Raw genomic sequence first — 14,536 nt, forward strand, 5'->3', positions numbered from 1 at the left:
CATAAGTAGGTATTAATAAGCATATCTACTAAGGCATTGCCCTTATTGTTGATCAGTCATGTTAAATTCAGAGAATTATCGAATGTAACTTGGGGTGGCCCAGATGGGGTAACATTCGATGTTACGTGAATTGCAACAATTTGGAATGTAATTCCAGCAGAGCTGGAATCTCCAGGATCCGTCAAGTGGTTTTTGCATCAAATGAGTATGAATGAAGTCAAAAGATCAGCAGTGGCACTCTGATTAAAAAAAACACACGTTGCCTAGAATTTTGAGAAAATAAATGGGGAAAAAATCATCTGAATGTTACGTCAGTTACGGTGGAATTGTCCTTAACACACTTCATCCGGAAGGGGTGTGGCCAACACTACTGTGTTAATTTACATAATTACCGCGATTGTGATGATGTAACTTGTTCCCACAGTCGTTTATTTTATGAGGGAGGGTGTCACTGTCTTTGGCAATGGCATGCCAGGGAATCACACTGAGTTGCTTGGAGGGAGACACAAAATACAGCTGCCCCCGGTGTTTTATCATCCCAAACAAATTAACAATCATTACATGAAACAAACTAGAGGGGGAGCACTCGGTAGAGTGCAAAACCTCCGGCGCCAATACTGCTGCGTCACTTAAGTGAACCTGATATCCTATTCATTGTAGGTCAAAACGGATCAGACTCTACTGAACCACGATTGAATAAACTAAACGAGATCGACACGCATGTAGAAATGCCAAAAAAATAAAATCGAAATTTTTTTGAAAAAAAAGTTGCAAAATTTCTGGGTTTTTTTTCTCTAACAAATTTTTTTTGGGGTTGGAAATGACTTAAAACATGTAGAAATGCAAAAACAAATTCAAATATTTTTCAAATAAAATCGAAAGTTTTTTGAAAAAAAGTTGCAAATTTTTTTTTTCTCCAACAAATTTTTTTTTTTTTTGGTTGGAAATCACTTAAAACACGCAGAAATGCAAAACCAAAAATTCAAATATTTTTTCAAAATGGCCGCCATAGCGGCCATATTGGACTTTGGACCAAGTCCAAAATCTAATGGCATGATCCTTGGACCATACCTTACCCCCCCCCCACCAAGTTTCGTCTAAATCCTTCCAGGAGTTTTTCCGTAATACTGTTCACAAACAAACAAACAAACAGTCATAGATTAGTACTTACGAAATCGTCAACTTGACCTCTGACCTTGTCTAATAAAAGCTGTCTCTAGAGAAGGTAACAATGCAAACCAGAAGTTTCTACGATGATTCTGTACCAAACCATTAAAAATCGTAACGTCGACCGAAGCAAAAATCTCCATTTCTCCACGCAATTATTTAATATTATTTTTTATCAAAGTCACAAAACCGTAATATTCGGCCATCCACCAACAATCTTTACATAATCCGACGGCTTAGCGAATCAGGCATGCGACAATAACCTTTATTGGGATAAAAAAATGACTTTTAAACACCATCTTTATCGAAAACACCGTCAGCGCGCACACGCAAAACCTTTACGTGACTCAACGACGCGTCTGCTCGAGCGCGCTGCACCATGTGACGACCCGTGACGCAGCGAGTGAAATATTTTTTATACAATCTTAAAACGTCTCCAGAACATCCGATTTTTACCAGAATTTCGACAACCAAGTGTTAAGCGTCCTAAGCGATCGCAAAAACCGAAGACAAAATTAAAATTGAAGTTAAAACGAACTCGTAACGTCGACCGAAGCAAAAATACTCCATTTCTCCACATGAATTTACGGAGTTTTTGACCTCACTGTGACCTTGACCTTTGACCGATTTTGACCAAAATCTAATCAGCACTAGCCATCACCCTCCTGAATCACGTGGTGTAATTTGACATTGGTAGCTTCTTCCGCTCTCGAGTTATCGTGCCGACAAACAAACACACAAGCACACACACAAACAAACAAACAGAGGACAGAAGTCATCAATATACTTACGAAATCTTTAGATTTAGTAAGTAACAAACAAACAGACAGGGGTGAAAACAGTAACCTCCGTCCATCTTCAATGGCGGAGGTTAAAAATTGAAGGAATAATTACGGGCCCCTATAATAGGTCCGGTTCCCAGGTAGTTACCCCGCCTGCTCCACCCCTCCCTCCTTTTCTCAGTGCCCCTGCTCGCACCAAGTCCTTCTCAAGACTGCATGGGGGTAAGCATTCTATATATACCATCTCGTTTAAAATGTTATTTAACTTGTATCTTTACTTCTTTTAGGAATGTGTTCACATGCTGGAGAATTTCATTGTTATTGCACGGATTTTTATTTTTATTTTTAAGATTTATGTTGTATTAAACATGAGCATTAAACTTCTTTCGGGTGGAATGATTTGGGTAGAGAAGTGGAATTTTAAGCGGAGTACAATCTTGCGGCCCTGCCCTCATCAGGCTGATTGACAGTCATAGTACCACCCACTCATCTGTTCCATTCCTTTTCCTTTGCGAAAGAATGCAGTTTTGTGTCCTTTTCGTGGAATCCTTTCAAGTGGTTAAAATTTTGATCAGTTTGCACCTTTCCGTAATAAAATGCAGTATATTCGTGTTTAAACCAAGTTCGTAGCTTAAACCCATTTTGAGTTGGGCTGTCAGAAAATAATAACAAGAAGAAAGAGCAATTTGAGATTGCAGACTCTCACCGGGACTTGTTTTGTGTGGTGTTTGTGTATCAAACGAATAAAAAGCAAAGATGAACTCATCAGGAGGAACCTGGATAGAATTCGGATTTCAGGTACGACTCCTCTACCCTCATACCCATCCAGGCACAGCCAAGTGTACATTTTTCAATTTTTTTTTTTCCAAAAGAACACAGATTAAATTTTTTTTAATAATTCTGATTTTCAGACCATGCATCCGATCAGATTGAAATTTAAAACATATATTCCCCATCACTACAAGATCATAATTCTGAAGTTTCACGTCGATCGATGAAGCGGTTCAAGAGAAACAATTTTTTTTAATGATTTCCAGTACACAAACAGACAAACAAACAAACAAGCCGGTAGGTGGACATGGGTAGTCGATCAAGTCGAATTTAGTCGTTTTTCAGCCGTTACTAGCCAACAAAAGCATCCATATCAACGGTTCTTTCTCACACATAACTAGGACATACCATGAACTTACCATACCAGTTTCATGTATTTCTGAGTCATAGTCTCTGAGATATAACGAACTTCGTTTTTTTATTGTTTTCGACCAGGGTTCATTCAAAGTCTATCTTCTCCGACAGTTTTCATGGGAGCGGGCTGAATTTTTTTGTCAAGGAGGCTGAATGTGTTGCCCACAAACGATCATAGTTTGATTTTTGAATTTCGATATTTTAATTTTTTTAGAATTTTTTTGAAAATTTCAAAGGCCCGTTGCTAGGCAACCGAGGTGTCCATAGCAACGGTTCTCAAACACGCACAACTTGGTCAAGGTATGAACCTACCACCAGAGTTTCATCAAAATCGGCCTCCGATTAACGGCGTACTGGCCTGGACAGACAAACAGACAGACAGACATAACGACGGAAAACCTGACAACAAGGGTAGATAGATCGACTACCCAACAAACAGACAAACAGAAAGGGGTGAAAACATAACCTCCTTCACCTTCGGTGGTGGAAGTAATGACAAGCGGGCACTTTTGGTTCTCTCATTTTTCTAGTTCATCAATGATGTTCCAAAGTTTGATGAGTGTTATCTCATGGAAAATCCTCTGCAGATGACTGGTGGGTAATTTATAGGTTTATAAGTTATATCTTGGTAGATGTTTTTTCGAATTTATGTTGTAATTAAACCAATGGAGTGTCCGGGCCATCTTTATGTACATAAGAAGTCTACCAACTTCTTGATAAAACAAGATAAAAACATATTGTATAAAACAAAATTAAATAACCCCCTGTTAGTTTGCCTTATGGGAATGGAGTCATTTGAGCTGGTGGGCCGCAAATGAAAAAGTTGTCCATCATTTTTAGGTCTTACCCGTATCTGCGATCATATTTGAGTTCCATTGGATGTGAGGTGTAACAAGAAACCTCCCCTTCAATGTATCAGGTTGTATTAGTGCAGATAGATCAAAATTAACAGCCCCTCAGGACTTGCAATCAGAGACAGCTTTTTGAAAAAGGATCACTTAAGGATTGATGAAAGGACAATTGTAATATCTATCCTGTAGGGCCAAAGAGAGACGCCATATTAGAGCAGTGAACTTTCACAACCCGGTTTGGCAATGTTGTGAATGACGTGTCATTAGGTTACAAACATGTAATTTCCGGTTCCCTCAAAACTGCTTACCGAACGAATGGAGCGGTTGCAATGTCATGAGGAAGATAAAGTCCATTCATGATCAGTTACAGTCTCAACAAGCTCTCTCTCTCTCTTCTTTACCCCCTCCTTCGAGAGTTCTTCCCAACATATAAAAATTGGAAACCTGGGCTTGTTCCTCTTGGGATCTGCTCCAGTGTGACCCCATCTGTCTCTGTCAGCCGAAGCCACACCTGGCTGCCAGTTGTTCCACAAATTGTTGTCCAATGCATTTGGTTCTTGTTCTGCTGACGTCTTCCTCCAAGCCCTCGCTCTCCCTTCACTTCACATCCTTTTCTCAACACATTCACACACAAACATCATGCTAAGAGACCCCACTGCTACCCCATAATGCTATACACACACCATACCATGCCACACCATACACACCACAACACCAGTATCAATATTCTGTTGCTGTTGCAACTCCCTCTCACCCCACGGTTCCCACTCCCTCATACAAATACTGACACACAGGTCTGTTTGCCAAGTTTTCTGCATTTGGATTACAGACCACCTTCTTTTCTGGCTACCTCTCAACGGAATTATCTGGCCATAACTTTGGAGTATTTGAGAAGATTTTCAGGCTGATGAGGCAAGCTTCATGACTGCCTCTGTTTTATGGCCACCGCTATTTAATGGTTACCCATATTTTATAGCCCAAGTTATTCAGTGATTATCCCCATTCTGTAAAATGTTTCAAAAATACAAACCCTGAGTTTTTTTTTTTTAAATTAGTTTCAGATTCCAAGTGGTTATATCATAAGTGGTCATCTTCCTATTATGAAGGGGAAAAGAGAGGATGGGAGGGGGAGGATAACAAAGGAAAAATAATTTGGAAGAAAGGAAGGGTATAGAAGAGAAGAAGGGAGGATATAAGGGTGTTTGAAGGAGGTGTAGAGGATTAAAAGGAGGTGAAGAGAGGATGAAGTGAAGGAATGTGTATGGGAGAGGGATAATGTATATTAGACTCCGACATTGTTATATAAATGTATTATTTAAAATACTGTCGTTATTTTTCAAATACCATTAAACAAATATTATTTTTACTTAATATTACAACTGCTTCATATTATAATGTCTGTTCTATTCCGACATGAATCTCCCAAATCTCTAAATCTGCTGCGTTTTTCTAAATCCTCCAAATGACCTCCACTGTTTGGTGCTCAAATCCAGCCTAGTCCTTCCACATCTCCATGGTTTACTGCTCCCCTACAGAAGTTAAAACAGAGCTGGCGACGTTTTGAATGAACAGGCCATAAAACGTGTTCAAATTCTGATTTGATTATCTCAACAACAGACTGTTAACTTCCAATTATAAGCAAAGTCATGGAATCCATCGCAGCTGACATCAGGTCTTTCCTTCTCTCAAACAGTCTGATCTGTGACCATCTGTTTAGATTCCGTCTCGGCCACTCAACTTTGAATATGCAGCTGCTTCTCTTTCAACAATGGGTGGAGGCCCCGAATCTCAACCAAGAGGTCGGGGCCATGTCTCTGGCCATATCTTGGGCATTTGACACAGTCTGGTATATGGGTCTGTTTGCCAAGCTGTCTGCATGTGCAATACAAGGCCATCTTCTTTTTTGGCTCCCGCTCAACGGAATCCTCTCGTCTCTTTTGTCAATAGAGGCTGCATTTCCACAAGGCAGCATTTTTGGCACAATGTTGCGGTTGCACTGTGATGGTCTTCCTGTGTGTGATGAGGCAGATGGATCAAGGCAGAGTTACCATTGCAATTCTGAGTTATTTTTACTGAAATCATAATCAGATATAAAATATGAAATACAGGGTTAGCGCATTCCAAAACACCATTTGCCGCAACCGGAAGTGTTATAAAAAGAGTGACGGTGTTGTTGCCACCTGGTGGCCAGCGGCTGCATCTCCGCTTAATATCATTGTGATTCAAGTTGGCTTCTGAGTTTTAATGCTAATCTTATCGTTATTCTGAATTTTAATAGGGCGGTAGTTTTTCTCGTAACACTGTCCCCCTCAAAAGAAATGTAATCCTGACATTCACTTCATCCAAATGACTTCATTTCCCAATAATGCATGCTTGCTACTGAGGTTTTTTTTTTTACCATGAGTCAGTGTCTTGGAAGACATCCTCCAGAATCTTCAGCACCTTTTCCCAATTTAATTTCTCAAGCCTACACCTGTTCCGTGGCATGGGAGACCTTGGTTATTCGATGAGCAATGCAGTGGTTTCTCATTGCCTCGAAGCTTTCCTTCAAGCTGATGCACATTGACCTTTGGTGAACATTCTCCTTTGTGATGGGGAAGGACACAAACCTATTTCCTCTTCCGAGCACCGCACAATCTCTGGCCTTCTTTGTGTGGCTGAGAAGATCTTGTACACCTTTGGTCTCTCAATGCCTGGACTGGTGAAATTTCTGCTGGGTCCATAGTGTCGCCCTCCTCTGACACCATCTTTCCCAGGAATCTTGTCCTCTGCCTGAACATATTACATTTCTTTGGGAAGAGCTTCACTCCATGTTGTTGGTATTACTGGAGTACAGTTAGGATGTGGTGGATGTGATCATCAAAGGTTTTACTGAGGATCAGATTATCATCAAGGAATGGTAAGCAGATGTCGTCCTGAAGACCTCTAAGATACTCCTTCATGTTATGCTGGAACTCAGCCAGAGCAGAACTCAGGCCGAAAGGGATATGAACCTACTCATATAGGCCCCAGGGAGTAATGAAAGCAGTGAGAGGCCTACTTTATTCATCCACGCTCCCTTGGTGACATGCCTTCCCCTGGTCCAGCACAGAGAACCATGAACTTCCACTCAGACAATCTAACATATCTTGAATCCGCAGAATTGGATAGCAATTTGGAATGGACTTATGATTGAGTTCCCTGTAATTACAGCAGAGATGCAGGGTCCCATACAGGGGTGTAGGCTAGATGGAGTGCACCGGAGCAGCGCTCTGGCATTTCAATCCATCTGAGGCAGAGCTTAGCTCCGCAACAATAAAACAAAAACTCCCACGTTCATGTTCTGTTGAGTTATTGTGCTTTGCGTGCTCTCATCAGTTTCATGGCCAAATAATTGGGGTCAAAGCTTGTCCTGAAGCCTGGATATGACAATATGTTGGACACTTTATCTTGGTGAGGGAGTGATATAACAATACAGGTTATGGGTGCACATAGGCCCGTATGAATTTCCGATAACAGCAAGGTTCAGAAGAAAGACGAATTAATTATCAACCATTTTATTTCCAGATTTAGTGAATTATTTTTTTGTTGACAAAAAGTATTTGCACCCTGGTAGACGTGAAGGCATGGGAAACTTTGGATGCTTCTAACCGGTTGAAGTCTGGGTGGATAAGTGATGTGGCTGCAGTTCTTGTGAAGAATCTGAATGGCTATCACGTTGTATGAGCAAAGGTAGGCCAATAATACATCAATGACACGGACTCATGTGAGCAGAACAGACAAGCATGATGTTATTTACAGTATGTTAACATCATGGTTATCTGCTCTGCCATCTCCTTCAACAGTCTTGGTTGTTTATCTGGCCCCAAAGATTTATCTTAAACTCCAAGACTTAAACTTAAACTCTATCGTAAACTCCAAGAAAGACACGAACTAATGTGAAAAACAACGAAATAAGTCATGCCAGCAGACGGGACACCCAGTTTAACGTCCATCCGAGGGATGGCACACACATTGATGAATCTCCCTGCCTGTTACAGCTGGGTTGGGATTCTAACCCAGGCTAGACAGGTTAGAGGTGAGTGTGTGTATCTCCAGGCCATCCTGTCAGCCTTTACCACATGGTACTAAATAAAATAAAATAAACTTTTTTATACTGTATTTCAATACATAGTTGGTTAAAGAGTAGAGAATAACTGAATGGACTTTTTTAAAATGTTATTCTGAATGGTGAGATAAACTGGCTGTGAGTGTTAGCTTTTGTTTATCATGGTAAAATGTGTGTATTTCATTTATCACTCATTTTCAGGACTCGAATGATATGGTGGTGGTGTTAAAAGTTGATGTGACGGTCGATCTGACAATGAAGTCATGGCTGACATTTTTTTTGTAGAGCTCCGGTACTTCAAATTTTGCATGACACCAATGGTCTCATCCTTCTTCCTTACACAAACAATGAGTGAAGAGTTGTAAGACCTTGACTGTTTTATCCACCAGCAATTCAACAGATCCTGCAGATACTCCTCCACCTCCTTGTGCAGTGGTTTTGGGACTGAGAGATGCATCCACTGGACTGGCATTGAGTCTTTAAGAGTGATGTGCATTTTCAGTGATGGACTGAAACAAACATCTTCCTTATTTCTGGAAAAAGCTCAACACTCCTCTCCCAACAGCTTCTTCACCATTGCCTTTTGCTCTATGGTTAGACCACATCAAGGCTGATTGGTGGATCCCATGCCACTTCTCCCCTGAACCGGTAGTCATTTGGTGTGTTGGGTAGCACAAAGGACATGTCATTACCACTTGTATGTGGTGTCATGGCTGGTGTCAGGGAGCTTGCTGTCAATTCAGCTAGCCACACAGCTGCTGGGTAGACAGCTTTCACTGGTTTAAGGTGTCCTAATATTGAGCATTTGTCCAACACGATGCTGTGTTTTGTAGTATTCACAACAGGGATGGCTGTCTTAGGATTGTTGCCTGAACGAATTGTCACCAGTACTTCTCCACCTTCGAGCCCTTCCATCTTTTGCAGCCCCTTAGTTGGGATAAGTAGCATTGTTCGTTTTTCTTCAAGCTTCCCAAGATGTGCATAACATTGGATGGTGAACATCTGACCTGGTGGGATGCTGATCGGTAACCACCCTGTCGGCACTTGGCACTCTTCGTCCTCAGAGGGCCTCACCTGTAAGGGCTTGATGCATGCTTATGCTGTTCTGGCATCCAAAACAAGGTGTGTATTACTGTTTCTACTGCTATCCCCATTTGTGGTGCTCCCTCTGATCTAATAAGCAGCACTCCAATAACATTTTATCCAATTATGGGGTCTTATGCTACATTTGGATCACTTGACACCAGCATTGTGGGACCCACAGGCTTTCATTCAGACTCGTGCGGTGAAGCTCGAAATCCACTTCAACCGACCCAAGAAATGGGATCTCTGACTTATTAGTGGCAACACCATCAAAATCTGCCAGGAACGAAAAGTTCCACCACTGGTCTCACCAGTATCTGTGGCAGGAATTTTCTCCTCCAGTCTTCATTCATCAAGCTGGCTTGGGCTCCTTTGGCCCAAAAAGCTATAGTGTCCTTTTGACTACAGCTATCTCAAAACATAGCCTGTCCTTTTGACCCCCTTCTCCAATTTGCAACTGAATTTTGAATTCTCATCGAATTGTCACTTCTGGAAGTTTACCTTGTATGGGTGCTAGGCCTTCGGTTAAGTTACTGTCCCATCCTTCCAGTTTTAGGCTGAGGGCTCAAAACCTTCCTCTAATGCCTCTCTGGATTCCTCTTGGGACTAATGCAACGAGGAACATTGTGCTTTCAGCAGCTCAAACTGATAGCATACTAACTCTGTGTCTCCACAATCCTTGTGTGTTCCCCTCGTGTCTCCACCAAGGCAAGGAAGTCGTGCACTTACTATTGTGCTTCAACTCCTTCCTGTTGTTCTTCAACAACATCTCACACATTCTGCCGCTCTGATCAAAGCATACCTATTATTTTGTCTCCAACTCTTATCTTCCCATGGAAAACATTTCAAATAATTACAGGCCTCAATTAGCTGGTCCTTATCGAGCTCATTCGACACAGCACCGTCACTCTCCTGCAGCTGTTCAAGATTCATCTTGGACAAAAGCTCTTGCTATGTGGACGTATTATTGGCCCCCGTTGGACTAAGTCCGAAACGGGGGCTTATGGATTTGGTCTCGATTTTCATGTGTGTGTGTACATGTGTGCGTCCGCAATCATATCTCGGACATGTATGGACTGATTTTATTCGTACTTGGCAAAAAGACAATACTTGATGGTATACATATGCACATCATTTTTTTTTTGACATCAGATCCAACATTGCCAACTGGCGGCCATTTTAGTTGTAAACAAACCCGATGTTGAGCACGTTTACAACCATTTCTCAGACATGCATTTCCCGATGTTGTTCTAACTTGGCACAAGCACGGTACATGATGGCATACTTGTGCCCCTCACTTTATTTTGCGATCTGATCAAAGATGGGCAACTGGTAGACTAGCGGCCATTTTGGTTGAACATAAATATGGGCTAGTCTTTTAACTCTGCACAGAAAAATTACAAAAACAGTGGGGGCTATGATATTTTATGTCTTTATTACTTGTTTCTTCTTTTGTTAAAGTTTGATTCACCAGAGGAGTGTGTTCAGACTCTTGTGATTGATGAAAAAACTCCTGCCTGGCTCACCATTATGTTGCACTGTTATGGTATTCTTGCTTTTTCTCTTTATTCATGCAGCAATTCTCTTTATTAGCCCCCACTGGACTTAATCCGAAATGGGGGCTTACGAATTTGGTCTCGGTGTGTGTGTGTGTGTGTGTGTGTGTGTGTGTGTGTGTGTGTGTGTGTGTGTGTGTGTGTGTGTGTGTGTGTGTGTGTGTGTGTGTGCGTGCGTGCGTGCATGTGCGTGTACACGCGCGTGTGTCCGCAGCCATATCTCGGACATGTATGGACCGATTTTATTCGTACTTGGCACAAAAACAACACATGATGGCATACATGTGCGTCTCACTTTATTTTGCGATCTGATCAAAGATGGCCAACTGGTAGACTGGCGGCCATTTTATTTGTATATAAATATGGGCTAGCCCTTCAACTCAGGACAGAAAAATTACTACAACAAAGGGGACTATGACATTTTATCTCGTTTTTATTTGTTCATTCTAATTCTTGTTTTTTCTTCTTGTTTCATCTTTTGTTCTCTATTCCTCTCTTTCGTTATCTATCTCTCTAAGGAGAAGTGAATTGTTGCAGAAATTTTTCTGTGAGGCTCACTTGGCTGCACCTGGATGGGTTTGAGGGTTGTGGAGTAGCGGCTGAAACCTGAATCCTGTCCAGGTTCCTCCTGATGACTCCATCTTTGCTTTTTACTTCTTTGGGTTCCTTTTTGGGTCTTCCGTTTCATTGTCTGTGATGGTGCAGGTTGATAAGGCAGATAAGTCTGAGCAGAGTTACAATTACAATTCCGAGTTCTCTTACTGGAATAATATTCAAAGATACAAAACATGAGATGCAGGCTTGGCACATTCCAAAACACCATTCACAGCAATCGGAAGTGTTGTCAGAAGAGTGATGGTGTTGTTGCCACCTGGTGGCCATGGGCTGCATCTCCACATCATATCATTGTTATTCAGGTTGGCTTCTGAGCTTTGATGTAAACGAGATGACCCGTGAACCCGTTAGGTTCCCGTTGTGACAGCGGTTAATGAAAAAAATCATTTCCAAAAAAACAAACAAAAAGGTAGCTCCAGCGAACTATACCGCTGACGTTGTTTGCATTGATCAAATAGTCCCGAAGAGTACATGACTGAATCGGGAATTGATTTTTTAATAATTGTTTTCGTTGCCCGATTTTAACGAAACTTGAAACTGCACACCGCAGGCTAATGGTGAGTAAGGTGGCTGTTAAAATTTTGCGCTATCGTGTACCGTTTTGGCTGTATTTCGGGAACATACATACATACATATATACATACAGGATGAGAGTTTTAGTAATATATATATATATATATATATATATATATATATATATATATATATATATATATATATATATATATGTTATCGTTATTCTGAATTTTCATGGTGTGGTAGTTTTTCTCGTAACATTGTTCCTTGCATACATTGATGACCTGGAAAACCCTGTTTTCATATTCACAGGAGGTAACTTCTTATTATATTGTTGGCCTACAATTCTACATCCCACAGACAGACCGGCAGTAGCAACTTCCATTTCCGCTCAGCTACGAAGGATGTTGCTCTAACACTTGGAACATATCTTTATATCCAGGCACATCTCACTCTATCTCTTCTGATGTATTATCAAACAAACCCACATAACTATATCCACAATCAACCACTGGAAGAATTTTAGTCCCTCAAACCTCTGGGCCTCACCATCAAGCATGACCTGTCTTAAGCAAGCCATCCAGCAAAGCTGGCTTCGAAAGCCAGCAACAAACTGGGCATGCTCCGTGATACCAAGTTATTTAGCCCCCGTTGGACTGAGTCCGAAATGGGGGCTTATGGATGGGTCTCGTCTGTCAGTATGTCCATCCACAGCCATTTCTCAGACATGCATTTACCATCTTGTTGAAACTTGGCACATATATAAGGAATGATGGCTTACATATGCATGTCATTTGTTTTTGAGATCAGATCCAAGATGACTGACTGGTGGCCATTTTGTTATTTAAACATGTCCCCAACCATTTCTCGGACATGCATGGCCCGATTTTGTTCAAACTTGGCACAAATATAGTACATGATGGCATACACGTGCAACTCACTTTATTTTGCGATATGATCATAGACGGCCAACTGTTAGACTGGTGGCCATTTTAGTTGTAAAAAAATCCAATATTGAACACGTCCTCAACCATTTCTCAGACATGCATTTACCGATCTTGTTCAAACTTATTTTATTCTATTTTTTCATACCTATACCATCAATCATCTTTCATGAAAAAAAAGTTTTAAATTCTGATTTTTCTTTTCAATTTCACCCCAACCAGCTTTAAAGGCCCCATGACACTCAAAACTTTCTGGTTATTTATATATTAACTTGACCTTCCGAGTGAAGAAATCACCCATGTTTCTTTTTTAAAATAAAAAATGGGATAATTAGACCAATATTTCGAACATTTCTAGTGCTTTTCACAACTTGCTATGCCCTGCCCCTCAAAAAAGTTGACTTCAGCGAACCGCAGGTCACGTGACCGTTCACGTCATCTCCAGAACGCGACTTGCATAGAGTGGATTGATTAGATGTCGCGCGCCGTATAAAGTACGTACAAATGCATTGTGCACATGTGTTTGCTATCTCACTGATCGTCTTAATTCCTGTGATTGTTTCACGGAAAAGAAATTCTGCTTCTGAGCTGTGTTTGCACAACAATCACGAGGCAATTATTTATCCCTTTACTACCTTGTCGTAGTCGTGTACAAATCCAATGCATGTATGCACAATAAAGGGCTATACCATGTCCACAAAATATAAAATGTGACTGTTGAACCTTTCCATTAAAAAAGAAACTTACAGGGACATACAAGTAAAATACCAAAGATTAATATTGCATCATTTCAAGGTGCAAGGAGATAATTTTAAAAGCAAACAATGTGAAAAACCTGCACCCACATTTTGCAGCTTATTGAATTGTTCGTTGAAACCAGCTTGCTGGGATAGGTACGATTCCACATACATGCAAGCCAGGTATGGCTGCACTCGGCATACATGGGTTTATTCTAAAGTGAAGGTACTGCTTCCATTGGCTTGCTATTCATTAACATTTAGCCAAAATGCTGTTATAAAAGAAAAGGGAAAAAAATGTTTGCACAACTATGAAAGACAAATTTATCTGTCCTATTACACGGCCTCATATCCTCGGGACTCTTACGCATTGACTTATACATTGTGTGCATGCTAATACAAGTTACTTGTCAACTCTTGAGTCTAGACTAGTCCGATAAATCCGTCATCCGTCTGACTAGTCCGATAAATCTGACGTGCTGCAGCTTACTTTTATAATTCTCTTTTCTTCATTGTTTTCTACTGGCGCTACATGACGACAGTAGGAATAAAATAAATAAAAATGCAACAGACGTCAGATTTATCAGAATACTCTCGACAATAGTGTCACAAGGTGTGTTCTGCACACAAGTTTTCATCGTATCCGGACAGCAAGATTGCTTCATTTTATGCGCGGAGAGACATGGCCGATGACATGCGCTGGCCTTGCTTGCGATTCATTCGCCGCGGTGCAACATGTCCACTGCGCTGCGCTGGTCACGTCACCTCACTAAAATATTTCTGATATCGAGCAGTATGCAAGTCAAATTTACATTATTGAATTACGAATAGGATTTTGTCTAACCAGTTGTTATTTCCGAGTCTTTCTTTGATGTCCTCCCGATCATCATGAACTCTGGGAATTTCATCGCCATTTTCCTCTGCTTGTCCTGCTTTGGGCTCAAACTGGTAAGGCCGTATTTCATTTCCAGCTGCCTGAACTTCACCTCCTGCGACTACGTTATCCGACAATT

This window comes from Eptatretus burgeri, chromosome 4, assembly GCF_056783735.1.
Source record: "Eptatretus burgeri isolate ZD-2024b chromosome 4, Ebu_testis_v1, whole genome shotgun sequence".
Taxonomy (NCBI): domain Eukaryota; kingdom Metazoa; phylum Chordata; class Myxini; order Myxiniformes; family Myxinidae; genus Eptatretus; species Eptatretus burgeri.